The sequence below is a fragment of the Mauremys mutica genome, unplaced genomic scaffold (genome assembly GCF_020497125.1).
Source record: "Mauremys mutica isolate MM-2020 ecotype Southern unplaced genomic scaffold, ASM2049712v1 Super-Scaffold_100101, whole genome shotgun sequence".
NCBI lineage: Eukaryota > Metazoa > Chordata > Testudines > Geoemydidae > Mauremys > Mauremys mutica.
The window spans coordinates 388,719-413,131 of record NW_025423268.1 but is presented as its reverse complement, the minus strand read 5'-3'; the positions used below and the strand labels follow the sequence as shown (position 1 = coordinate 413,131).

The following is a 24,413-nucleotide window of genomic DNA, read 5'->3' as shown; positions in this document are numbered from 1 at the left end:
TATTGGTCAAAGGTGGTGGGGAGGTGGTGACCTCACAGAGAGATGCTGACATCAGCCAGGCAGGACAGGGGTGAGGGGCCAGGGAAACCTCAGAGACCCCTGTGGCTTTGCTTCAGCAAGTCTCCTTCTCCAGGTCTCTCTTTGAGGACTGAGAGAGTATTCGGGTTCACGTACGTGAGCACCAGGAGGATCCTCTTTTGAGTTTTCTCCTTCCCTTTTCCTGATTTTACTAGAAAACAGCCATCCCTGTTTAGAAGTTAAGAGCCTCCTCGGGGTTTGAAACCTGTTCAGTCTGATCCATCTGGTGACAGTTGAATTCTAGGCATGGAAAACACGAGCTTAAGGAGGCAGAATTTTATTGCGCACCTGGGATTTTGTCCCTTAGAATCATTGGGGACATTAGGGTTTGTCCTTTTGGTTTCCCCTTTTCCTCCATCCCTCCTTTCTCTTTGTCTCTTGCTTCTTTTGTCCTTTCTCCTGTTCCCCTCCCAACACCAGGAGCGAGGGGTGTGTGTGTGTGTGTGTGTGCGTGTGTGTGTGTGTGTGTCTCAGGGGAATGCTCTGCAGCTCCCACTGTGGGAGGTCCACCCAAAAATGTGGGGCTGAAATAGTGCTCGGGCAGTGATCCCCACTGGTGACCTGGGCCATCCTTTGGGCTCCCTGGTGAGAACCCTCAGCCTCCCGTCCTCAGTCTCTACCCTGATTGGCTGAGCAGGGGGTTATTGACAGGGAGGAGACTCAGGTCCTTGTTGTTCTCTTTTAACATCGAGTAAATAAGTCAGAACCAGTCATATGTTTGATGAATTTTGCTGCTTCTCTGCATTAATGGTCTAAGAGCAGTTCATGATTCTCTCTAACATTGCTGTTCTCCTCAAATACTTGCTGAATAATTCCTGTGCACTGTTGTTGGTCTGGAGCTCATCTGAGAGCACTTTATTCAGGTCATTCAATGTCTGCAATTCGAGATCCGATGGTTAGTTTGAAAATCAGGGCTCTTGGGTCCTATTCCCAACCCTGCCACTGACTGGCCGTGTGACCTAAGACAAGTCAATTCTCCTTTCTCAGCCTTAGCTTCTCCATCTTTCAAGGACGGATAATAATGATCCGCTCCTACCTACCTCAACACACTCACTGTCTCTCCCAACATACAAACAGTCTCCACACTGCAGTTGAAAAGCAGCTGGCAATCTAGTAGGATGCCCATGGAACATTACACCATGGGACCAGCTCATGCTGCTGTATCTGTGCATCAGTGACCCTCACGGGGCCGGCTCAAGTAAGGGACTGTTAACCCCTTACTAAAACTTCGTGGGGGTTTTGGTTGGCTAGTTCCCAGCACCAATAGAAGGGAGAAGGGTCAATGGGAAATCAGGACCCTGAGACTGACAGTCCCCAGGGGCAATGGGGAGAGGCCAAAGCTCCAAGTTAGCCGCACTGACAGGCCAGGCAGTGTAATGAGGGAGTCACCAGGCCAGGGGGTCCCATCTTCCGTGGGAGCTGGAACTGCCTGGGCCAGAGTGGGGCAGAGCTAAGGAGAGAACAGGAGCCCGAGAAGAGCCGGGGAGCAGAGCTGCACAGGTGTAGTGCCAGAAACTGCTCCCTGTAGGACTTTGCTACCTGCAGCAGTTACTGACACCTGAGGTTGTTCTTATTTGCTGACTTGTCCTAATTGGCTAAAACTTGACAGTGGTGGGGGATGGAAGCATAAAGGCTTCGTCCTCCAAACGACCCTGCCTGGTGTCCATCTGTATCTATAACCTCTTAATACCGGATTGTAAAAAATAGACTGAGGTCATTTAAACATCATTTATTTTGCAGCTTCATTTACTGTGCTAACAATGTAGCATCCTGACACCGATACTTCTGCCCATGTGACCTGTGGGTTGGATTCATTTTAGTGGGATGCGGGACATGTGGAGGATAATTTAAACTCTTAATTTCCTTAAGGTTTCCCTGCAATATACTTCTCTGCTGGTGCAATTTCTGACCATTGCACGTCTATTGTATTTATTACAATAGCACAAGTAAGTCACACAAGTGACATAGTCTAGGGGCTTGGCTACACTTGCAAGTTAGAGCCCATTAAAGCAGCCCCAGGGGTCCTAACTCCTGAGGTGTCCACACTCGCAAGGCACATGGAGCGCCTGGGCTCTGCAGCTGGAGCTCTCCTGGTAATCCACCTCCATGAGAAGCATAAAGCTTGCTGAGCCCTGCTGAAACGCCCTGCCATCAGTGTGGACGACATGTTGCATCACTGCACTATGTTTGGCATCAGGAAATGTCCCATAATCCCCTGAAGTCAAGTGCCCACTCTGGTCATTGTTTTGAAATCGGCTGCAGGCATGCGGATATCCCCTTTCAAAGCTCCGTTTCTGACAGCCGGCTGCTTATCTGCTCCGGGACAAAGCAACCATTAGTGTGGAATGCTGCTGCTGTTTTGAGTGTGTATAAGGGGAGGTGGGGTCTGCTGCTGTCCGAACACACAAGACAGCATGCTGACACACTCTCAGCCCCCCAAACACACTGTCACTCCCGCCACGTACACACAACACACTCCCTGTCACACTCCACCCCCGTCCCCCATTTGAAAAGCACGTTGCAGCCACTTGCACACTGGGATAGCTACCACAGTGCACTGCTCTCTGTGGCATTGCCAGAGCTGCTAATGTGGCCACTCCAGTGCGCTTGCAGCTGTCAGTGTGAACAAACGGCAGCGGTTTCCCTGCTGTGGTTTAACTCCCAGCGCTCTACCTGTGCAAGTGTAGCCAAGCCCTAAATTTGCCAGACCAACTGAACTAAGTAACTGCCCTCCACCACCATGTGCAGTGAGTAGGGGCACCATGGAGCACACACCACACTTGCTGGCTCAGCCTTGTGCATGGTGGGGTGGCCACCTCCCCGCTGATGAGACCTGGTCCCACCATCTCCGTGGAGCTCCAGTCTGCCCTGCTGCCATCCCTGTCTGTGTTGTCTTCTCTAGCAGTTGACTGGAAGGTGCGCATTGGCCGCACCTTCCATGTAGCCTTGTTGTCTCGAAGGGCGAAAGCAGGAGGAATGGTGCCTTCATAGCCCACCCAATATTCCATAACAGAGTTAAGGAAAATATTTCTCAATGAACTCTCAGTAAAACATCAGAAACAGCCAGTGTCCACATCAGTCTACGAACATTGGTATTTTCTTGAAATTTGTCAGACCAACCTATCTAACACCTAACACACATTTGAAGTTCTTCTTTTCACACTGTTGCTCATTCTCAGGTTCTGCTTTGTCTCCAGACAGATCCATTCTCTTTCAGAACAGCTTTGCTCTTTCTGTCTGTTTCACTCACTGAGGTGTTGGAGTAAACACTCCCCTTCCTTCTATTCTCAGACAAACACTAGTATTAAGTGTTTGCTACTGATGGGTCTAGAAAGCATTTGTCATAGTAGAAGATGCCATTTCTGGGGGATTGCTCCCAAGATCCAGTACTTTGGGTTCAAACGTCTCCCAGCTTCCTTGGGGAAAATAACACCAAGGCTTTGTTGCAATATACAAGAAGGAAGGAGTTTTTCCACCCCAGATGGGACTTGAACCCACAATCTCTGGCTTAGGAAGCCAATGCCTTATCCATTAGGCCACTGGGGCCTTGAAGATCAGTAAAAAGAAGGATGGAAATTCCCTCTCAGGATTGCACATTCCTCACATTCACTCAGAAGACAAATACCCCATTTAATTACCTTACAGAAACATCTGCATCCCCTGGCAGCGAGGCAACTGGGCAGGTCGCTGACAGAGCTGAGCACCATCTTTCTGCCAGCCATCCTTAGAGAAGAACCCCACCCTAGAGTCACCCCTGCCTCCTTCAGCACCTCCACGGCTGTGGCTCTGAGTGGCAGTAGGATGATAAGGGGGAGAATCCGGGGCTGGAACGGGGGTAAGGTTGGCCTGTAAGGAGTAACCAGGTGGAGCAGACCCAGGGGGAGGCTGTGGGCTGCTGGTTGGTTGTTGGGATCCGAGCTCTAGATCAAAGCTGCACAGTGACCTGACACCCAGGGTTATGGGGCAGACATAGCGACCCCCTTACTGGCCTCGGTGACCCCCAAACCCTTGTTACTAAGGGCATTGAGGAGTCTCTGTCCATTAATAACTTCTGGGAGCTCCCAGCCGGCTGCGGGCGTCAGCCACCTCCTGCCTCACAGGTTAGACTCTTGGCGCTGTGCCAGCCGCCCCCTCGCTTGCAGGCCCAGTGAAAGAAGCAGGAGGCCCGGTGCTGGCAGAAGAGGGTTTTGATTAATCGACCTCTGTGTTATCGGCACAGGACGCTTCCACTCAGTAGCACAGCTGGGGGGGGAGCAGGGGGAGCAGCTAAGGGTGTTGGGTTCCTCCGGTGGGGGTGTGGAGCAGCCGTTCGTTTTCCTGTTCGCACTCCTCTGCGGTGTGAAAATCGGGGAGGGAAGGCAGAAGCCCCACGTCCCTCCCGAAATGACGCCCAGTGGGGGAAGCCAAGACAACAGGGTGGGCGGCAGGTGGTGGCCAGACTCTCACCACCAGGGTCTAGTCTAGCTCAGGGTCCAGCTCAACTTCCTCCCCGCGCCACTGGCCCCCAGTCCCCTTCCACCACCAGGTCAACCCGGGCACTAGGGCAGGAACGGGGTGAGGCAGCAAGTCAGGCTGAGCAAGGCAGGCAAAAGCGAGTCTTGTCTTCATGGGCCGCTCCCAATGACGTCCTTTTTGTGTGCAACTGCTGCAAAAACCTCCCGGGCAGAGAAGCGACAGGCCAAAATACTGGTACCCAGCTGCCAAAGTAGCTCAGTTGGGAGAGCGTTAGACTGAAGTGCTGAAGGTCACTGGTTCAATCCCAGGCTTTGGCAGGCCCTTTCATCCCTCTTTGCACAGTGGTGGCTTGTTTTCTGGGAGCAGAGTGGTCGTCCCTGAGCTTGGGCTCTGCAGTAGGAAAAGATATTGTGGGCTTCTGCCCCTAATTGGCTGGCCTGACATTTAACAATGAGGGACAGGAGCTGTCTCTTCTAAGTGAGTTATTGGTGGACCCAATATGGCAGGAAGGGGGTGCTGGGCAGTGACAGGCAGGTATAGAGGATGAAAACTCTTCTGTGCAGCTGAGGGAGGGCAGTACCAGGGAAGGGGCATGTGTGAAAGTGGCCATGTGGAAGGGAGTTGGGGGCCCAGGAGGAGGCACTTGATGTTCAGTGTCTTGGAGCAGCTGGGCTTGGACATGGTGGGTGTTCAGGAAATGCACATTAACAACTCTAGGGCAGCTTGATGGTCAGAGGGTGATTGGTGGAAGGGCCCATCTCTCTGGTCCTCCAGGCCACTGAAGAATGATGGGGTTGGAGTCTTGTTCTTCACATTCGCAGTGCGAGTACAGAAGGTGGTGGAGCTCTGACCAGGGAGAGCATTACTGGTGGCTTTGTGCTCCATGGCACTGATGATGGCTCTATTAGTGTGTATGGTCCCCAATTAAGGCATGAAAGGAAAGTTCTATGGAAGGAACTGGCTCCCTTCTTCTAGACCGCATGGTGTTTGGTGTCGGGGGGCGGGGGGGGATTTCAATTGTTGCACCGGCCTGAGGACTGCTGGTCCTGTTTTCCCAACCGTCAGAGGAAACTCTTCTATGATGAGCACTACCTGGCTCAGGTCTCTAGCGAGGTCGGCTTAGAGGACGTGTTTCTGCACAGTGGAACCAGTGTAGGGCGGGCAGTAGCCTCCTATTCCTCTGACCTGAGCTCACACCAGCCGCAGAGGGGATACACCTTTCTGCGGGGACAGGCCAGGAGTCGCATTGACCGGATTTACGTGAAGGAGAGCACGTCGACAGCCCAGTGCAGGGTAGTGCCAATGGACAGTTCGGATCATGCAGCTCTCACCGTGTGCTTAATGTGGGCAATTCCCTGACCCAGGGCAGAGGACATTGGAAGCTGAACATCCAGAGCTTGCAAGATAAAGGAGCAGGGGGGCGAGGCCTGGAGGTGTTGGCAGAACGGGAAAGCAGCAGAGGGTTCTGTGGTTACCAGGGGGATTGGTGGGAGTCGGTGAGGGAGGAGTTGGCGGCTTTGTTCCGGTGGCTGGGGAAACATCACAACATTAAAGAAACCAACAGTGCCAAGTCTTGCAGTGTCGCCTGTGGGATTTCCACAAGAGCATCCAGGCAGGGGAGCCAGTCAGCGTGTAACTGTACAACCGGATCAAGCGACAGCTGCCTGAGTTCCAGGAGATGAGGCTGCAGTTGGCTAATATGAGCAGGAGCATCGAGTGAAGGGAGGAGCAGACTCCCCTGACATTTTTGCAGCCTGCAGGGAATGGAGACAAAGCAGGGGGATGCAGGGACTCAGGGCAGGACCCACGGATCCGGTAGTGCAGGACCACAGTCACTGGAGGAGGAGAGAGAGTCCCGCGAGAGGAAGCTGATGGTGGGAAGCAATAAGTGCAGAGTGCAAAGCAGCCAAGAGTCACAGGGGTCTAGAAAATGAAATAGCAGCAGGTCCCATGGTGTAATGGGTGGCACTCAGGACTCTGACTCCTGGAATCTGAGTTCAAATCTCAGTGGGACCTCGTGGTGATACATTGCTTTGCTACAAAACCCTGGAGCTCAATGTGTTTGGCTACCTTCTCTCAGGGTCAACTAGAGTGAGGTTTTTCCCTCCTGCTGGGTGACTGATCCCCACTGGAGATAGGTCTTTGGTCTGGCTGGTTCAATGGGCTGGCGGCTATAGGTTGGGGTCCTAGAACTTAACAGCCTGGCTAGAGATTCCTGTGGACTGACCATATGGTTGTTTCTTGCTGCTTCACCTGATGCCCACAATGTTGGTTCCTGCAGCTGCCACACTCTTCCTCTTGCCCACATGGCATTTAAAGGAAGGACGGCCAGGGCCAGGCTTCCCAGTCTGGGCTAGGCAGCAGGGAGGCAGAGTCCCAGGCTGGAGCCCAACACATCTCTCCTCCTCTGGGCACCTGGGGTGTTGTTCCCCCCTGTTCAGGCACCCCTGGGGCCCTGCACTTCACACAGCTCTCCCTGATTTCAGCTGTTAGTGAGGGAGCCTCACTGCTAGCGCAGACTGGGCAGTTTCTTGCATGAGAGACACTGTCCCAAAGCAGGACTAATGCGTAGAGCTGGTTCTCAGTGATTTCACATCTGTTGGTCTGCAGCAAGACTCTCAATTGAGTCTGAACCAGCTCTGTTATTACACAGGGAAGAACAAAAGGGTCAAATGGGGCCTGGAACCCTTAAGAAGGATCCACCCTACCAAGTACAACACTTGTCGCTACCTGCTCTCAGCTCCACTGAGAATGTTTTGGGGTCACTCCTTGCCTGAATCAACCTAGGGGGGTCTCAGAGAATCCTAATTAACAGGTGCTCCAGTGGCACAATTTGTTAGTGCACAGTACTGATAGGGCAGTGCTGAGAGGCAGCTATGCTGAGGTTGGGAGTTCAAGTCTCACCTGGAGCACTGGTTTTCATTAGCCAAGTGGTGTCACCCCCTCATTTGGCCTGTGGAATGTAGAATTCCAGCCCTGGGGACCCTCAGGAAGGGGCTAATAAATAAATGCCCTTTCACTTATTACCTCCTCTCCAGAGCACAGGTCAGAATCTACAATCCTTTCTCCCCCTCCTCCCCCCAGCCCCTGTGCCAGTATCCCTCAAGCAGAGCCTGGAGTCCTACCCCTGGCATCTGTACTATTGACAAAGACTAAGTGACAGGGACAAAACACCCAAATCCCGCCTGGTGCGGGGAGCCAGGTTTGCTCTTCAAATTCTGTCATTGGTACATTTCCAGGCCTGGGAATGTCCCACAACAGTATTTAATGGGAAGCTGCCTGCAGAACAGTTACATTGCACAGAGCTCCTGTGGAGGAGGGGTGGGAATTAGTAACATTTTGAGGATCGTTTGGGAAATGAGCCTTTGCTGACAAGGTTTGTCTCTGTTCATATTTCACCTTCAGGTGTTATGTTGAGGGATCTTTAGTATATTTTTGGGAGGTTAATAACTATCTCCTCAACTTTATTTACTCAACTTAAAAATTGGTGTCACTTGATTTTTGCATCTCCCTGTGAAAATACAACTGACACGTGTGGCTTTCTACAGGGGGTCATGATGTTAAAGTTAAGGAATTCAGTCTCTGTGCTTCTGGGGGGAGTGTTGCTTTTTTACAGCTGCCACAGGGGCAGGCACACCGGGCTGTTAGCTGCACCCACGGTCCTTGCCAGGGGCCCCTGCTGAACCCTGGGGGTTGCACTGCCGTGCTGGGGTGACTGCAGGTGGAGAAGCTGCTGTGGAGCAATGTAGAGCAGGTGCAGGAAGGAGACGGGGTCACTATTCACATTCTGAACTGCACAGTTTTCCAAATTTGGGACTAGATTCATAGATTCATAGACTTAAGGTCAAAAGGGACCATTATGATCATCTAGTCTGACCTCCTGCACAATGCAGGCCACAGAATCTCACTCACCCACTCCTGTAACAAACCCCTAACCTATGTCTGAGTTATTGAAGTCCTCAAATTGTGGCTTAAAGACCTCAAGGTGCAGGGAATCCTCCAGCAAGTGACCCGAGCCCCATGCCGCAGAGGAAGTCGAATGTCCGAGAACAATTCTAGGGGAAGGTGAACACAGAGCAATGACACTGGAGATGCCCAGACCTCCAACAGGGGCAATGTGGAAATTAATAATGGGAAGATCATTTGTGAAATTAGTCGTCACTGACAAGATTTGTCTCTGTTCCTATTTCACGCTATGGTGTTAGTTAGAGGAATCAGTACAGATTTTTACTATATTAATTAAACACTTAATTTTATTTAATCAAGCCAAAAACTTAGTATCACTTATTTTTTCTCTCTCCTAGCAAGAATGAATTGAATTTTGTGACTTTCTGGAAAGTGCAGCGAGATTAAATGTGGGAAATTCAGTCTCTGTGTTTGTGAGCTGATGTTTTCCTCTCACAGGTCAGTGCCTGCATTGATATACCCAGAGGGATCTAAGGGCGGGTGTACGCTGGGCACTGAACTGGCAAAGCGATGTCTCCCAGGGTGTGACCCCTCCCACAAACCCATATAGTTAAGGTGACCTAAGCCCGGGTTAGATAGTGCTAAAGAAAAGGAAAAATTGTTCTGTCCATGTAGCTATTACAGGGATGGGAAAATCCCTCCAGTCACTATCTACTCCAAAGTGCTATAGCAGTGCCACAGCAGCGTTTTAAGTGTAGACAGAGTGAAACTAGATTTATCTCCAGTTCGCACTGTGGATGCTCAGGCACTAAGACTACAATAATAACAACAGCAGCACAGCGCTTGCGTAGATGGCAGGATTTGAACCTGCGCAGGGAGACCCCAATGGATTTCTAGTCCATCGCCTTAACCACTAGGCCACAACTACTTAACATTCATATGTTTCACTGCATGATGGTTCTGTTCTCACTGAATTGTCACTTCAAATTGTTTGCTCAGACCAGCTTCCCCAGCACACTCACGGCTGCGCATCAGTGTAAGTGTGTCCTTGGCTGAAAAGCGAGAATTCCTGCCCATTTCCCTTCCGGCTGGAGCAGCATGAGAGTGTGTTTGTGTGAACGACATTGTTGTTCATTCCCCACTCTGACAATTCAGACAGTCCCTTTCCTAGTCAAATCTCCAGCACATCGTTCCAATAGCAGGGGGCAGGATTTCTTGGGGGCACTGAGGGCTGGTGCGTGAACTCAGCCTTGCATTCCACCCTTGATGTTTCATGGACTAACAACAGCAGCAGAAAGAAAGAGCCGAGCCAATATCTCCCTGCCAGGGATGCAGGTGCCATGAGCCCTCTGTCTGACCGTCGCCACTGCAGGAGAAAAAGGTTCACTGGAATCGAATGCCCTGGCTCAGACCAGAGACACAGGGAGGTTTTGCTGTTTATGGATCTGTGCAAAGGAATTTTGTCTCTGTGTGAAACTGAGGTCAGAAATGAAACGTCCACATGGTGGCCCAATGCTCTATGGAATGTGGGTGAAGGACTCGGGCTGAGAAATGATTTAACAGGGGTTTGTTTCAATTTATTGCCCTGATTAAAATCTATGGCTAAAAGGCAGCCACTGTTGTTAGTACTTGTACCTGTGTAGGGACACCCCAGTGGGTGTCAAGTCCATCGCCTTAACCAGGGGCAGTCGATTATTTTATCAAGGTACAAATTTCTTGGCCAAGGCATAGTCAAGGTCTAGGCTCCAGAGAAAACAATACACTGCTGATAAGAAGAAGTACATCAAAAGATTTTGCAGCCACCATGGGCATAACTATGATGTGTCGTGTTTCACTCTTTATACCTGGCGCCACCTCCTTTCCCTTTAGCCTTGTAGTTGACCAAGGGCAAAGCTGAACATCTCCTCAGATACCAGGGAGTGTTTATGTCCATTCCTGCGAGCTACACAGGGGTTTGATGTTGCTGTTTTAATCCTCCGGGATAAGGAACAATTCAGGCTGTCCCTGAACTGAAGGAGGAAGATCAGTTTTTGACAGGGAGAGGGACGCCTCCTCTTAAAGGTGTTTGTCTGGCTGGCAGTCCTGGTTCCCAGGTCTTGCCCGTGGGGCTCCAGCAGTTTTGGGACCAGGTCACTCCCTTGGCCCCACCTGCTGCCCCCAGGTGCTCCCCCCCAGGAGCCCCGTCAGTGCAGCGGAGCTGAGCAGCATCTGCCTGCTCGCTCCAGTGGCTGCCGGCCCCTCCCCATGGCAGGGCAGAGTGGGGCTGTGCCTCCGCGCGCTGCCCCCGCCCCGAGCCCCTGCAGCCAATGGGACACTGTGGGGGTGATGCCTGGGGGCAGCAGCACACGGAGGCCCCCCAGCCTGCCCTGCCTTGGAGCCCCAGGTAAGTGCCACACCCCTGACCCCCTTCCTGAGCCTGCACCACCACCCCCTCCTCATATACTCACTCCCAACCCCAAACTCCCTCCCAGAGCCTGCACCCCCTCCCTCCACACCCCCAGCCCCCAAACTCCCTCCCACAGCCTGCACCCCTCCTGCACCCCAATCCCCAGCCCCAGCCCAGGGCCTGCACCCCAGACCTCCTCCCCCGACCCAAACTCCCTCCCAGAGCCTTAGGCAGGTGAGGGGCGGAGTTTTGGGGGGCGGGTTCTGGGCAGTATGAGTGACATTATTGGCCCACTGGGAGGACTGGAGGACTGGCACTGGCCCTAAGGTAAATTGAGGTTGAGACCCTGCTTTAAGGGATTGGAGCAATGCTGGAGAGACTGACGGGCAGGGAGCTGGGGAGCTGTGTGTGCTCCAAGGAGAGTTGTTGTTGTGCTCTGGTGACACAGAGCGGGGGTGGGGAGTTTGTAAGCTGTGGTGTTTGTATAGAGATAAAGTTTACTAACCCCCACGTTAAAAACTGTTCCTGCTCTGGGCTATACATGACACTCTCTGTTGTGAGGGTAGATTAGTGGGTGACTGTTTCCTTCTAGGATAATGGGTTCCTAGTTCCAATCCAAGTGATTCCCTTTAAAAACTTTTTTGAATGAAAATCGATTTCCAGACCCATCTCCAGTATGTTCAGGAGTTCGCTGAATGGGGGCAGGGGGCTTGAAATGAATTTAAACACTCAGCATTTTCCTGTGCAAATGAATAAAGACCTAGCAGAGCTGTCCAGCAGCTGAAATCAGTTCCAGTCCTCGGCGTCTCTAAGAGGGACACTCGGTAGCTGAGGCATGTGGGACACCTCTGTGGTGAGGACAGGTGAAAAAATGCTGGATTCAATTAAAGCTGAGCCCATAGGAGGGGAAGGTGAACGGCAGCACCACACAGGGTCATAACACTCAGACACGGGGCTTCACTGTCACCTCCCCTGTGTTTTCCATCATTTCTATCCTAAGGAACACACCCTCCCCCTCCCCCACACAGTGTCACACACAACCTTCTCCCCTTGAGCCCCATCCCACCCCTACCCCTCTCCCCCACACACGCCATGGGACACAGCCTCTCGGTCACTCACCCAGATGGGGGCTCGTCTCTGCATCTCTCTAACAGGGGAGCAGAGAACCGAAAGGGCCACAGGAGACCAATGGAGCTAGGCAGGGATAGAAAATACTTCCCCTCCCTTCCCAAGAGTCCCGTTAATCTCACCCATGGGACGTTCCAGCACCGGGTGGGCTCAAAGCACCAACCTTCCCCTCAGCAATGGAAGGGGGAACCAGCTCCATCACATGGAAGGAGACACCCCACCTCTGCTGCTGCCATCCTGCAGCCTTTAATGTGGATTTGTTTTAGCTAATGCAACCCCCCCACTCTGCTAATCCATCCATGAAACATGGAGCCAAGCTCCTGAAAGCAGGGTCCAGTGGTGCAATGGGTTAGTGCACAATACTTACAGAGCAGTGCTGAGTGGAGTCATGCTGAGCTTGTGAATTCAAACCTCACCTACAGCACTAGTTTCCTTTAAGCAAATGGCTTCTGCCAATCATTTTGCCCTTCAGAAAATACAATTGCAGCTCAGAAGACACCGGGGTCCCCTTGCTTTACAGAGAGCAGGGCAGATTCCACAGATCTACCAGGCTCTGCTCTCCACCAGCCGCCTGTGTCAGGAGGGGTCGAGCAGAGCCCAGAGCACTGCCCCCGACTCCCTCTCAGTCTTTGCTCCCCAAACCACCTGTGTGCTCACCCTCTTCGCTGTGAGACTCAAACCCTGCCTGGCTTTCTGTATGTCGGTGTGGTTTTTGTCTGTTGTGTTGATGTGCATGTGGGTCCTGTGTAATTTTTGTGGATGCCATGCATAGTTTTGTGTGTGTGTGTGTGTGTGTGTGTGTGTATGACTTTTGCATGCAGATTGGTTTTTGCTAAGTATTCTTTTGGTATGTGGTTTTTGTGCTTTCCTGTTGTGGGCTTTTGCTGTACTTTTTGGTGTGGATTTGTTCTGTTTTGTGTGGCTTTCCCTTATGTGTATATGGCTCTGTGTGCTGTGTGGGTTTGGTTTTTGTTTATGTCTGTGTAGGCCTGTGCAGTCTGTGATGTTCTCTTTCTCTCTAGTTGTCTCTCTGTTTGTATCTTCATGTGTAAATTCACTGGAACTTTTCAAACTCTCCACAGCTTTGCCAATTTTCACCAGGAATTTTACTCATTAACAAATTCTCACTTGTTCCCTACCAGTTGGTGACCATCGCCCCAGGGGCCTGTCAGTCTCAGGGTCCTGATTTCCCATTGACCCTTCCCCCTTCTATTGGGACTGGGAACTAGCCAACCAAAAAAACCCCACTCAGTTTTAGTAAAGGGCCAACAGTCCCCTTACACAAGCTGGGCCTGTGAGGGAGGGAGAGCTCAGTGGTTTGAGTATTGACCTGCTAAACCCAGGTGTGTGAGCTCAGTCCTTGAGGGGGCCATTTAGGGATCTGGGATAAAAATCTGTCTGTGGATTGGCCCTGCTTTGAGCAGGGGTTGGACTAGATGACCTCCTGAGGTCCCTTCCAACCCTGGTATTCTATGATAGGGTCACCAATGTTCAGAGAAACTAGCACAAGCTGGGCCCATGGTGTAATGGTTGGCATGCTGAAATCTGAGTTGAAATCTCAGTGTTTGTGGTAAATCCCTGGAGATCCAAGTGCTTTCCTATCGCCAGCTGTACAAGAACGAGTTGTTTACCTTGTGCTGAGTGACTCACACCCACTGGAGCCGGGTCTAGAAGTGGCTGTGGTTTGACTGGTTTGACTGGGTGTTTGGGATTTCTGATGCCCACAAGTTTGGCCCTTGCACTTTCTACCACACTTTTCCTCTTGCCCACATGGCGCTTGAAGAAAAGAGTGTCAGGGCCAGGTTTCATAGTCAGGGAAAGGCAGGAGGGAGGCAGAGTCCCAGGCTGGAGCCCAGCACCTCTCCTCCTCTGGGCACCTAGGACAGAGGTGGCTGGTGCTGACAGCTCCAAGGGAAGGCTTAAAAGCCACAGAGCAACCAAGGGTAGGGTAAGAGGAGGGAAGAACCATGCCTATGCGTGGCCAGCAGACAGCCACAGAGACGCCCAGCCAGGCTGCTCCCTGGCATGCCGAACACCCACTGAAAACCACCCACAGCCAGCTGCTGATGCTTTTTGGCCAACATCAGAAGATGGTAGGAAAGCAGGGCCAGCCCCCGTGGTGGGGCCTCTTACCGTTCCCACTCCAGGTGCTCACTTTGGCAGTGGGGCAGGAGATTTTACCCTAAGAGGCTTTTCCCCAGCTGGCGAGAAGCAGAGAAACACCCAGGCTCCCAAGGTGCTATGTAGCAACCCCCTCAAGCACAGGGACGGGCGCACACTTGGAAGAGGGAAACTGCTTCACACGCTAGCCCGGGCAGCCACCCATTTTCTTTGGCAAGTCAGGAATGGCAAAGGCGAGACTGGAAGCCCCTGGGGCTCATGCCGCAGCCTTTGTGACACCCAATCCCCAACTCCTTCCCGGGGCTCTAGCTGAAGCCAGAGCATTGGCCTGAGCGGCCAAGAAGAGGTTCCAGCCCTGAAGGGAGCAGGACTTTCAGCACAAAGGTAAAATTGCACAAGCACAACCACGAAGAGACTTGAATTCTCAATCGCCTGTTCCGAAGTCAGACACCTTATCCATTAGGCCACATGAACAAAACCTTTCCAAACGCTTATTTGGCAAAGGCAGACACTGTGTTTCTCAGGTCCTCTACTGAGGGGGGCCGAGACTCTCTGGGTACAAGAAGTCGAGTTCCCAGCGAGGTGTGAGACAATTCTCTGGAGCCAGGTACAGGACTTTGGCAGGGAGGCTCAGGCATGAGGGATTGGGGTGCAGCGGACAGACCGGCTGTCTAGGTGCTTAGATTTGGTCTCACTGAGGAGAAGGAGGAATCCTGCTGATAGGCAGTGGCTGTGGAGAAAACGTGGGATGTCCAGGCTGCTCAGGTCTCCTTCTTCCAGCTCCTCATCTGGCTGAGCTGCTCCACCGGCCTGGACAAGTCCTCTGCATGCTCAGCAAATAGCCCAAGAGCCATTTCTGCCCAAACCTGTGCTGGGGGGTGAGCGTCTGTCTTCCCTGTCCCATCTGCGCTAGAACAGACCTCTAGATTGAGAGAGACAGTCAACAACTATTAAGGCTAAGATTATATAAAGGGGGGTCACAGAATTTGTGACTTTCAGAGATCTCAGTGACATTTTCTGCCTCAGCCCTGGGGCAGCAAGACTGGAGCTGTTGGACAGTGGGGGCCTCACAGCTATCAGCCACCAGTGTCGGAAGGGGCTCTCACAGGCCCATGCCACCACGGATGGACCCCACGGCTCCCAGCTACTGTGGGTGGATCCCAGAGCTCCCAGCCACCACATGTGACAGGGTGACCCTGGAGCTCCCAGTGGGATGACCAGGTTATAAGTCCGGTCAGCGGTGCTGCGGGGCTCAGGCAGGCTGGTCCCTGCGTGACCTAGGGCACCGCACTGTGCCCTGGAAGTGGCCAGTAGGTCCCCCCTGCTGCACCGCTGACCAGGAGCCCCCGAGGTAAGTCTGCACCCCAACCCCCTGCCCCAGCCCTGAACCCCCCCAAACCCAGAGTCCCCTCTTGCACCCCAGAGCCCTCACCCCCCTGCACTTCAACCGCCTGCCCCAGCCCAGAGCTTCCTCCCACACCTGGAACCCATCATCCCTGCCCTCACCCCAGAGCCATCACCCCCCTGCCCCAGCCGAGAGCTTCCTCCCACACCTGGAGCTCCTCATCCCTGCCCCCACCCCAGAGCCATCACCCCATCCTGGACCCCAACCCCCTGCCTCAACCCACAGCCCCCTCCTGCACTCTGAATCCCTCGGCCCCACCCTGCAGCCTGGAGCCCCCTCCTCCACCCCAAACCCCTCATCTCCCCACAGCTCCCACAGGCAGACCCTGGAGCTCCCAGCAGCCATGGGTGGCCGGGGAGCCCCCACAGCCCCACCCCACTGCGTATGGACCCTGCAGCTCCTACGAGCGGACCCCAGAGCTCCCGGCCGCCCCAGGCAGGAGAGGAGCCCCCAGCGCTCAGACACCGCAGGCGGAGCCGGGAGCTCCCAGTCACCGGGGGGAGGGGGGGGTGAGGAGAAGCCACAGCCCCCGGCCATTGCAGGTGGCCCCGTAGCTCCCAGCGCACAAGGCCCTGGCGGCTCCGCCCCGCATCGCTGTCAGACAACGTCACCAATGGGAGATGAGCCTGTCAGAAACGTCAGTTAGGGAGGGCCCAATGGGAGACCAGCTTTCAGAGACCCGCCCCGCACGAGGGCCAATGGGAGATCAGCTGTCAAAAAACACTAGGCAGGCTGGCACCAGCCAACCGGGAACCACCCTCATCTCAAGGACCCAGACAGCCCCACCCCCACCTGTCCTATGCCCCACAGCAGCAGCCAGCGCCAGGTGGCTCACGTCACGCCCCACAGAAACTCCTAAAGCAGAGTTTCAATTCCTCTCCCCCACCACTGCTCTGCATTAGGTAACGAGAACCCCACCCAGGCACCCAAAAAAGGGGGAAAAAACTTTCTGCTGCCCACAACCAACTTTCTCCCTCCTCTCTTTCTACCCTGCCCCTGCAGCCCCCTTCCCCATGTCTGGCCACGTGCTCCCAGCTCAGGGTGACCACACACCCCGTCGGGGCAGGCTCTGCTCAGCCCGGCTCCCCACAGCCTGCACTATACATGTGGGGCCCAACCCCAAAACTTAATCATATTTTACCCCAATGGACCCAAACTGCCGCTTTTAATATATGCAAATAAGGAGCTGCCACACTACGGCCACTCCCCAGCTCTCCTGTGGAGCCACCCAGCAGAGAACCAGGTGATATTTAAATTAGCCAGGACGTCGCTCAGTCATTGCCCTCTGCTCCCAGCAGGTGGCGCCGGAGAGCTCCGAGCTCGCTCCCTTCCCTTTCTCGCGTCGGCTTCAGCCCCCGGGTTACAAACGCACCAATCGGGGAGCAGGAGTGCGGGGCTGCTCCAGGGTGACCAGATGTCCCATGTTTAAAGGGACAGTCTGGTCTGGGAGGACTTTTTCTTATATAGGAGCCTATTACCCACCACCCCCGTCCCGTTTTCTACAGTTTCTTCAATGTCACCCTATGGGGCAGCTCTGCGGAGACAGACTTGCACACTTGGGAGCCATCAGCCGGATCTGCGTGCCTGGGAAGCTGCGTCCCTCCAGAGGCGCTTGGGAAGCCAAAGGGGCCGTGGGTGAGTTTGTGATGAGGTGAGTGTGAAGTGTGGAAGGGGGAGGGTGGCAAGAGGAGGTTTTGAGAGGAAAAAAGGTGCTGCTGAGCTGGTAGGGGAGGGCAAAGTCCCAGGCGGGTGTTGTGTGAGGAGCTGTGTAGGCCGGGAAAGGCGTCCTGCTGGGCAAGGGCAGGTGAGGAGGGCCAGGGCTTTTCCCAGGGCTGTTGCTGCGGCCAAAGCCTTTGGGAAGCAGAAGAGGGCCGGGGGTGTTGTTGCCTGCTGGTGCCTATGTGACGGTGTGGGTGTACGCTGACCATAGCTGGTCTGTGGGAGCTAGGGCAACTCACTGTGCCCCTTTCCTTGTTAGTATAGTGGTGAGTATCCCTGCCTGTCATGTGGGAGACCAGGGTATGATTCCCTGATGGGGAGGGTGATCCATTTTGAAGGGGGGACAAAGAAATCCCTGGCCTGCCAGCCCACCACATGCCTTGCGTTCTCCTTCTACAGCCACTTCCCTTCGCACCCTGCACTGATGACTTTCACCTCCAGAGAGACAATTACCTCGCAAGGACACGCTCGCCCTAGCCAAAGCCTCCCCCGGGCCCAGCTTTGGGGCCTACACGTGGGGGCACGTTTCAGAGCGGCACAGGGAAATAGGCTGGCCAGGCGCATGAGGACAATGGCCCAGACAAACGGGGAGGGAATTGGTCCAGGGGTGGAGGGGGACAGGCATGGGATTGGCTTCCTGTCTTTTTTCCTTTGCTCAGCATTTGACCTGTGACTGTAATGGGGAGACTTGAGAAATACCTGTGGCCGCCGGCGAGGTAGGTGGCCGTCCCGAGAGGGCAGAGCTGAGCACTTTCCACTGGACTGCTGCCTGCGTCCCCAACGCCTGACCGTGATCGTATAGTGGTTAGTACTCTGCGCCGTGGCCGCAGCAACCTCGGTTCAAATCCGGGTCACGACATTGCTTTTTGGTGGGGAGGGGCTATCCTGCAGCACGCCTCGTGGCTCAGTCTGATGGCGTCCGTTTGCAAAGAGAGCCATCAGCCGGTCCTTAGTTTCTGCTTGGTAAAGGCAAGTCAGTGGGGTCCATCCGTCAGAAAAAGAGTCCCAGGACTTCTTGCTGGGCGCCAGGGTCCAAAAGCAGCGCATTCCCTCCTGGAAAGGGCTGTGTTTCGAATGTCCGTCCAGTGCGCGTTGAAGGGAAGGATCTGCGTGCCTGGGAAGCTGCGTCCCTCCAGAGGCGCTTGAGAAGCCAAAGGGGCCGTGGGTGAGTTTGTGATGAGGTGAGTGTGAAGTGTGGAAGGGGGAGGGTGTCAAGAGGAGGTTTTGAGAGGAAAAAAGGTGCTGCTGAGCTGGTAGGTGAGGGCAAGGTCCCAGGCGGGTGTTGTGTGAGGAGCTGTGTAGGCCCGAAAAGGCGTCCTGCTGGGCAAGGGCAGGTGAGGAGGGCCAGGGCTTTTCCCAGGGCTGTTGCTGTGGCCAAAGCCTTTGGGAAGCAGAAGAGGGCCAGGGGTGCTGTTGCCTGCTGGGGCCCATGCGACGGTGTAGGTGTACGCTGACCATAGCTAGTCTGTGGGAGTTAGGGCCACTCAATGTGCCCCTTTCCTCGTTAGTATAGTGATGAGTATCCTTGCCTGTCATGCAGGAGACTGGGATTCAATTCCCTGACGGGGAGGGTGACCCCTTTTGAAAGGGGGACAAAGAAATTCCTGGGCTGCCCACCACATGCCTTGCATTCTTCTTCTTCTACTGCCACTTCCCTTCGCACCCCTCACTGATGACTTTCACCTCCAGAGAGACAATTACCTCGCAAGGATACGCTCGCCCTAGCCAAAGCCTCTCTCTGGCCTTCTGCCCCCGGGCCCAGCTTCGGGGCCTGCACGTGGGGGCACGTTTCAGAGCAGCAAAGGGAAATAGGCTGGCCAGGGGCATGAGCAGTGATTTCCCAACACCCCCCACAGTTTTGTGAACTAGTTACACGCCAAACCTGGTGGCTGAACTTTGCGACTTTGTCCTCACCCACAACTATTTCACATTCGGGGACAATATATATCTTCAAGTCAGCGGCACTGCTATGGGTACCCACACGGCCCCACAGTATGCCAACATTTTTATGGCTGACTTAAAACAACGCTTCCTTAGCTCTCGTCTCCTAATGCCCCTACTGTACTTGCACTACACTGAAGACATCTTCATCATCTGGACTCATGGAAAAGAAGCCCTTGAGGAATTCCACTGTGATTTTAACAATTTCCATCCCACCATCAACCTCAGCCTAGATCAATTCACTCAAGTGGTCCATTTCCTTGACAGTACTGTGCTGGTAAGCGATGGTCACATAAACACAACCCTATACTGGAAACCCACTGACCGCTATACTTACCTACATGCCTCCAGCTTCCATCCAGGACACCCCACATGATCCATTGTCTATAGCCAAGCTCTAAGATACAACCGTATTTGCTCCAATCCCTCAGACAGAGATAAACACCTACAAGATCTCTATCAAGCATTCTTAAAACTACATTACCCACCTGCTGAAGTGAAAAAACAGGTTGACCGAGCCAGAAGAGTACCCAGAAGTCACCTACTACAAGACAGGCCCAACATAGAAAATAACAGAACACCACTGGCCTTTACGTTCATCCCCCAATTAAAACCTCTCTAGTGAATCATCAAAGATCTACAACCTATCCTGAAAGATGATCCCTCACGCTCCCAGATCTTGGGAGACATGCCAGTCCTTGCTTACAGACAACCCCCAAACCTGAAGCAAATCCTCACCAGCAACCACAGAACAACAACACTAACCCAGGAATCTATCCTTGCAACAAAGCCCGATGCCAACTCTGTCCACATATCTATTCAAGTGACACCATAATACGACCTAATCACATCAGCCATGCCATCAGGGGCTCGTTCACCTCCACATCTACCAATGTGATATATGCCATTATGTGCCAGCAATGCCCCTCTGCCATGTACATTGGCCAAACCAGACAGTCTCTGTGCAAAAAAATAAATGGGATGTAAAGCAGACGTCAAGAATTATAACATTAAAACACCAGTAGGAGAACACTTCAACCTCTGGCCGTTCAGTAACAGATTTAAAGGTGGCAATTTTGCAACAGAAAGCCTCAAAAACAGACTCCAACGAGAAACTGCTGAACTTGAATTAATATGCAAACTAGATACAATCAATTTAGGCTTAAATAGAGACTGGAAATGGCTGAGCCATTACACACATTGAATCCATTTCCTCATGTTAACTATCCTCACACCTTCTTGTCAAACTATCTTAAATGGTGAAACCTATCTTAAATGGTCATCTTGATTATCACTACAAAAGTTATTTTTCTCCTGCTGAGAATAGCTCATCTTAATTAATTAGCCTCTTAGAGTTGGTTGGGCAACTCCCACCTTTTCATGTTCTCTGTGTGTATGTGTGTGTGCATATACATATATCCTCACTATATGTTCCATTCTATGCATCCGATGAACCCATTTATCAACATTGAATTTCATCTGCCATTTTGTTGCCCAATCACCCAGTTTTGTGAGATCCCTTTGTAACTCTTCGCAGTCTGCCTGGGACTTAACTATCTTGAACAGTTTTGTATCATCTGCAAATTTTGTCACCTCACTGTTTACCCATTTTTCCAGATCATTTATGAGTATGTTGAACAGTAATGGTCCCAGTACTGACCCCTCTGGGATCCCACTATTTATCTCTCTCCATTCTGAAAACTGATAATTTATTCCTACCCTTTGTTTCCAAGATTTTAACCAGTTACTGATCCATGAGCGGACTTCCCTCTTATCCCATGATGGCTTACTTTTCAAAAGTCAATTTAAATTAAATACATTTTTTTAAATTATATATATTTTTAGAAATCTAGACCTGTTATGTGTAACTTGCATTATCCTTATGTTAAATTTGCATTATCCTAACAAAACATTTACTTTATTCACATCTCTTTTATATATCTCATTGGCCCTGACACCCCCTCTGTGAATTCAAACACCTCCTCCTAATTTCAATTCCTGTGGAAACTACTGGGCGCCGCCTCCTGCCTGGCGAGAAGGCGCAGCACCGGGGGTGTCACAGGGCGCGATGGGCTTCCGCACGCGGCTGTTTTCTGCCAGTCGTGGGGTGACGGATCCTGCCCATGGCGGCCGGGAGCCGCGTGGTCCCGATGGCAGCTGGGGGCTCTGGCATCCACCTGCAGCGGCTGGGAGCTACGGGGCCATCTGCAATGGCCGGGGGCTGCGGCTTCTCCTCACCCCCCCCCCGGTGACTGGGAGCTCCGGGCTCTGCCTGCGGTGTCTGAGAGCTGGGGGCTCCCTCTCTTGCCTGTGGGGGCTGGGAGCTCCAGGGTCTTCGGAGCTGCAGGGTCTGTTAGCAATGACATGGGGCTGCAGGGTCCTCATGCCATCAATGCCTGTTGGGAAATCCTGGGTCCCTCCGCAGCAGCTGGGAGCTCTGGGGTCCACTCGTAGGAGCTGCAGGGTCCATACGCAGTGGTGTGGGGCTGTGGGGGCTCCCCGGCCACCCATGGCTGCTGGGAGCTCCAGGGTCTGCCTGTGGGAGCTGTGGGGAGATGAGGGGTTTGGGGTGGAGGAGGGGGCTCCAGGCTGCAGGGTGGGGCCGAGGGATTCAGAGTGCAGGAGGGGGCTGTGGGTTGAGGCAGGGGGTTGGGGTCCAGGACGGGGTGATGGCTCAGGGGTGGGGGCAGGGATGATGGGTTCCAGGTGTGGAAGGAAGCTCTGGGCTGGGGCAGGGGGATGAGGGCTCTGGGGTGCAAGAGGGGGCTCTGGGTTTGGGGGGGTTCAGGGCTGGGGCAGGGGGTTGGGGTGCAGACTTACCTCGGGCGGCTCCTGGTCAGCGGTGCAGCAGGGGGGACCTACTGGCCACTTCCAGGGCACAGTGCGGTGCCCTAGGATGCGTAGGGACCAGCCTGCCTGGGCCCCGCAGCACCGCTGACCGGACTTTATAACCTGGTCATCCCACTGGGAGCTCCAGGGTCCCCCTGTCACATGTGGTACCTGGGAGCTCTGGAATCCACCCACAGCAGCTGGGAGCTCTGGGGGCATCCCGCTGCTCACAGGAGATGGGAGCTGTGGGGTCCATCCGTGGTGGCATGGGCCTGTGAGAGCCCCTTCCGACACTGGTGGCTGATAGCTGTGGGGCCCCCACCAGCCGACAGCTCCAGTCTTGCTGCCCCAGGGTTGAGGTGGAAAATGTCGCTGAGATCTCTGAAAGTCACAGATTCTGTGACACCCTTTATATAATCTTAGCCTTAATCGTTGTTGACTGTCTCTCTCAATCTAGTGGTCTGCTCTAGCGCAGATGGGACAGGGAAGACAGACGCTCACCCCCCAGCACAGGTTTGGGCAGAAATGGCTCTTGGGCTATTTGCTGAGCATGCAGAGGACTTGTCCAGGCTGGTGGAGCAGCTCAGCCAGATGAGGAGCTGGAAGAAGGAGACCTGAGCAGCCTGGACATCCCACTTTTTCTCCACAGCCACTGCCTATCAGCAGGATTCCTCCTCCTCCTCCTCAGTGAGACTAAATCTCCCCACCTAGACAGCCAGTCCGTCCGCTGCACCCCAATCTTCAATGTATACCCCAAATTAAGAAAAACAGTAAAAGAACTAAAAAAGAGCCACCGTGGCTTGACAACCATGTAAAAAAAGCAGTGAGAGATAAAAAGACTTCCTTTAAAAAGTGGAAGTCAAATCCTAGTGAGGCAAATAGAAAGGAGCACAAACACTGCCAACTTAAGTGCAAGAGTGTAATAAGAAAAGCCAAAGAGGAGTTTGAAGAACGGCTAGCCAAAAACTCCAAAGGTAATAACAAAATGTTTTTTAAGTACATCAGAAGCAGGAAGCCTGCAGTGGGGCCCCTTGACGATCAAAATTCAAAAGGAGCGCTTAAAGATGATAAAGTCATTGCGGAGAAACTAAATGGATTCTTTGCTTCAGTCTTCACGGCTGAGGATGTTAGGGAGATTCCCAAACCTGAGCTGGCTTTTGTAGGTGACAAATCTGAGTAACTGTCACAGATTGAAGTGTCACTAGAGGAGGTTTTGGAATTAATTGATAAACTCAACATTAACAAGTCACCGGGACCAGATGGCATTCACCCAAGAGTTCTGAAAGAACTCAAATGTGAAGTTGTGGAACTATTAACTAAGGTTTGTAACCTGTCCTTTAAATCGGCTTCGGTACCCAATGACTGGAAGTTAGCTAATGTAACGCCAATATTTAAAAAGGGCTCTAGGGGTGATCCCGGCAATTACAGACCGGTAAGTCTAACGTCGGTACCGGGCAAATTAGTTGAAACAATAGTAAAGAATAAAATTGTCAGACACATAGAAAAACATAAACTCATGAGCAATAGTCAACATGGTTTCTGTAAAGGGAAATCGTGTCTTACTAATCTATTAGAGTTCTTTGAAGGGGTCAACAAACATGTGGACAAGGGGGATCCGGTGGACATAGTGTACTTAGATTTCCAGAAAGCCTTTGACAAGGTCCCTCACCAAAGGCTCTTACGTAAATTAAGCTGTCATGGGATAAAAGGAAAGGTCCTTTCATGGATTGAGAACTGGTTAAAGGACAGGGAACAAAGGGTAGGAATTAATGGTAAATTCTCAGAATGGAGAGGGGTAACTAGTGGTGTTCCCCAAGGGTCAGTCCTAGGACCAATCCTATTCAATTTATTCCAAAATGATCTGGAGAAAGGGGTAAACAGTGAGGTGGCAAAGTTTGCAGATGATACTAAACTACTCAAGATAGTTAAGACCAAAGCAGATTGTGAAGAACTTCAAAAAGATCTCACAAAACTAAGTGATTGGGCAACAAAATGGCAAATGAAATTTAATGTGGATAAATGTAAAGTAATGCACATTGGAAAAAATAACCCCAACTATACATACAACATGATGGGGGCTAATTTAGCTACAACGAGTCAGGAAAAAGATCTTGGAGTTATCGTGGATAGTTCTCTGAAGATGTCCACGCAGTGTGCAGAGGCGGTCAAAAAAGCAAACAGGATGTTAGGAATCATTAAAAAGGGGATAGAGAATAAGACTGAGAATATATTATTGCCCTTATATAAATCCATGGTACGCCCACATCTCGAATACTGTGTACAGATGTGGTCTCCTCACCTCAAAAAAGATATTCTAGCACTAGAAAAGGTTCAGAAAAGAGCAACTAAAATGATTAGGGGTTTAGAGAGGGTCCCATATGAGGAAAGATTAAAGAGGCTAGGACTCTTCAGTTTGGAAAAGAGAAGACTAAGGGGGGACATGAT

The 24,413-nt window shown here is 52.4% G+C and overlaps 2 non-coding genes across 2 annotated transcripts; both read right to left on the bottom strand.

The window, feature by feature from the left end:
- Positions 1–3,551: 3,551 nt before the first annotated feature.
- On the bottom strand, positions 3,552–3,624 carry TRNAR-CCU. Its single transcript has one exon. It is a non-coding gene; the product is annotated as a tRNA-Arg (tRNA).
- A 5,661-nt stretch (positions 3,625–9,285) lies between these two features.
- Positions 9,286–9,367, bottom strand: TRNAS-AGA. The gene has a single exon. It is a non-coding gene; the product is annotated as a tRNA-Ser (tRNA).
- Between the last annotated feature and the right edge of the window lie 15,046 nt (positions 9,368–24,413).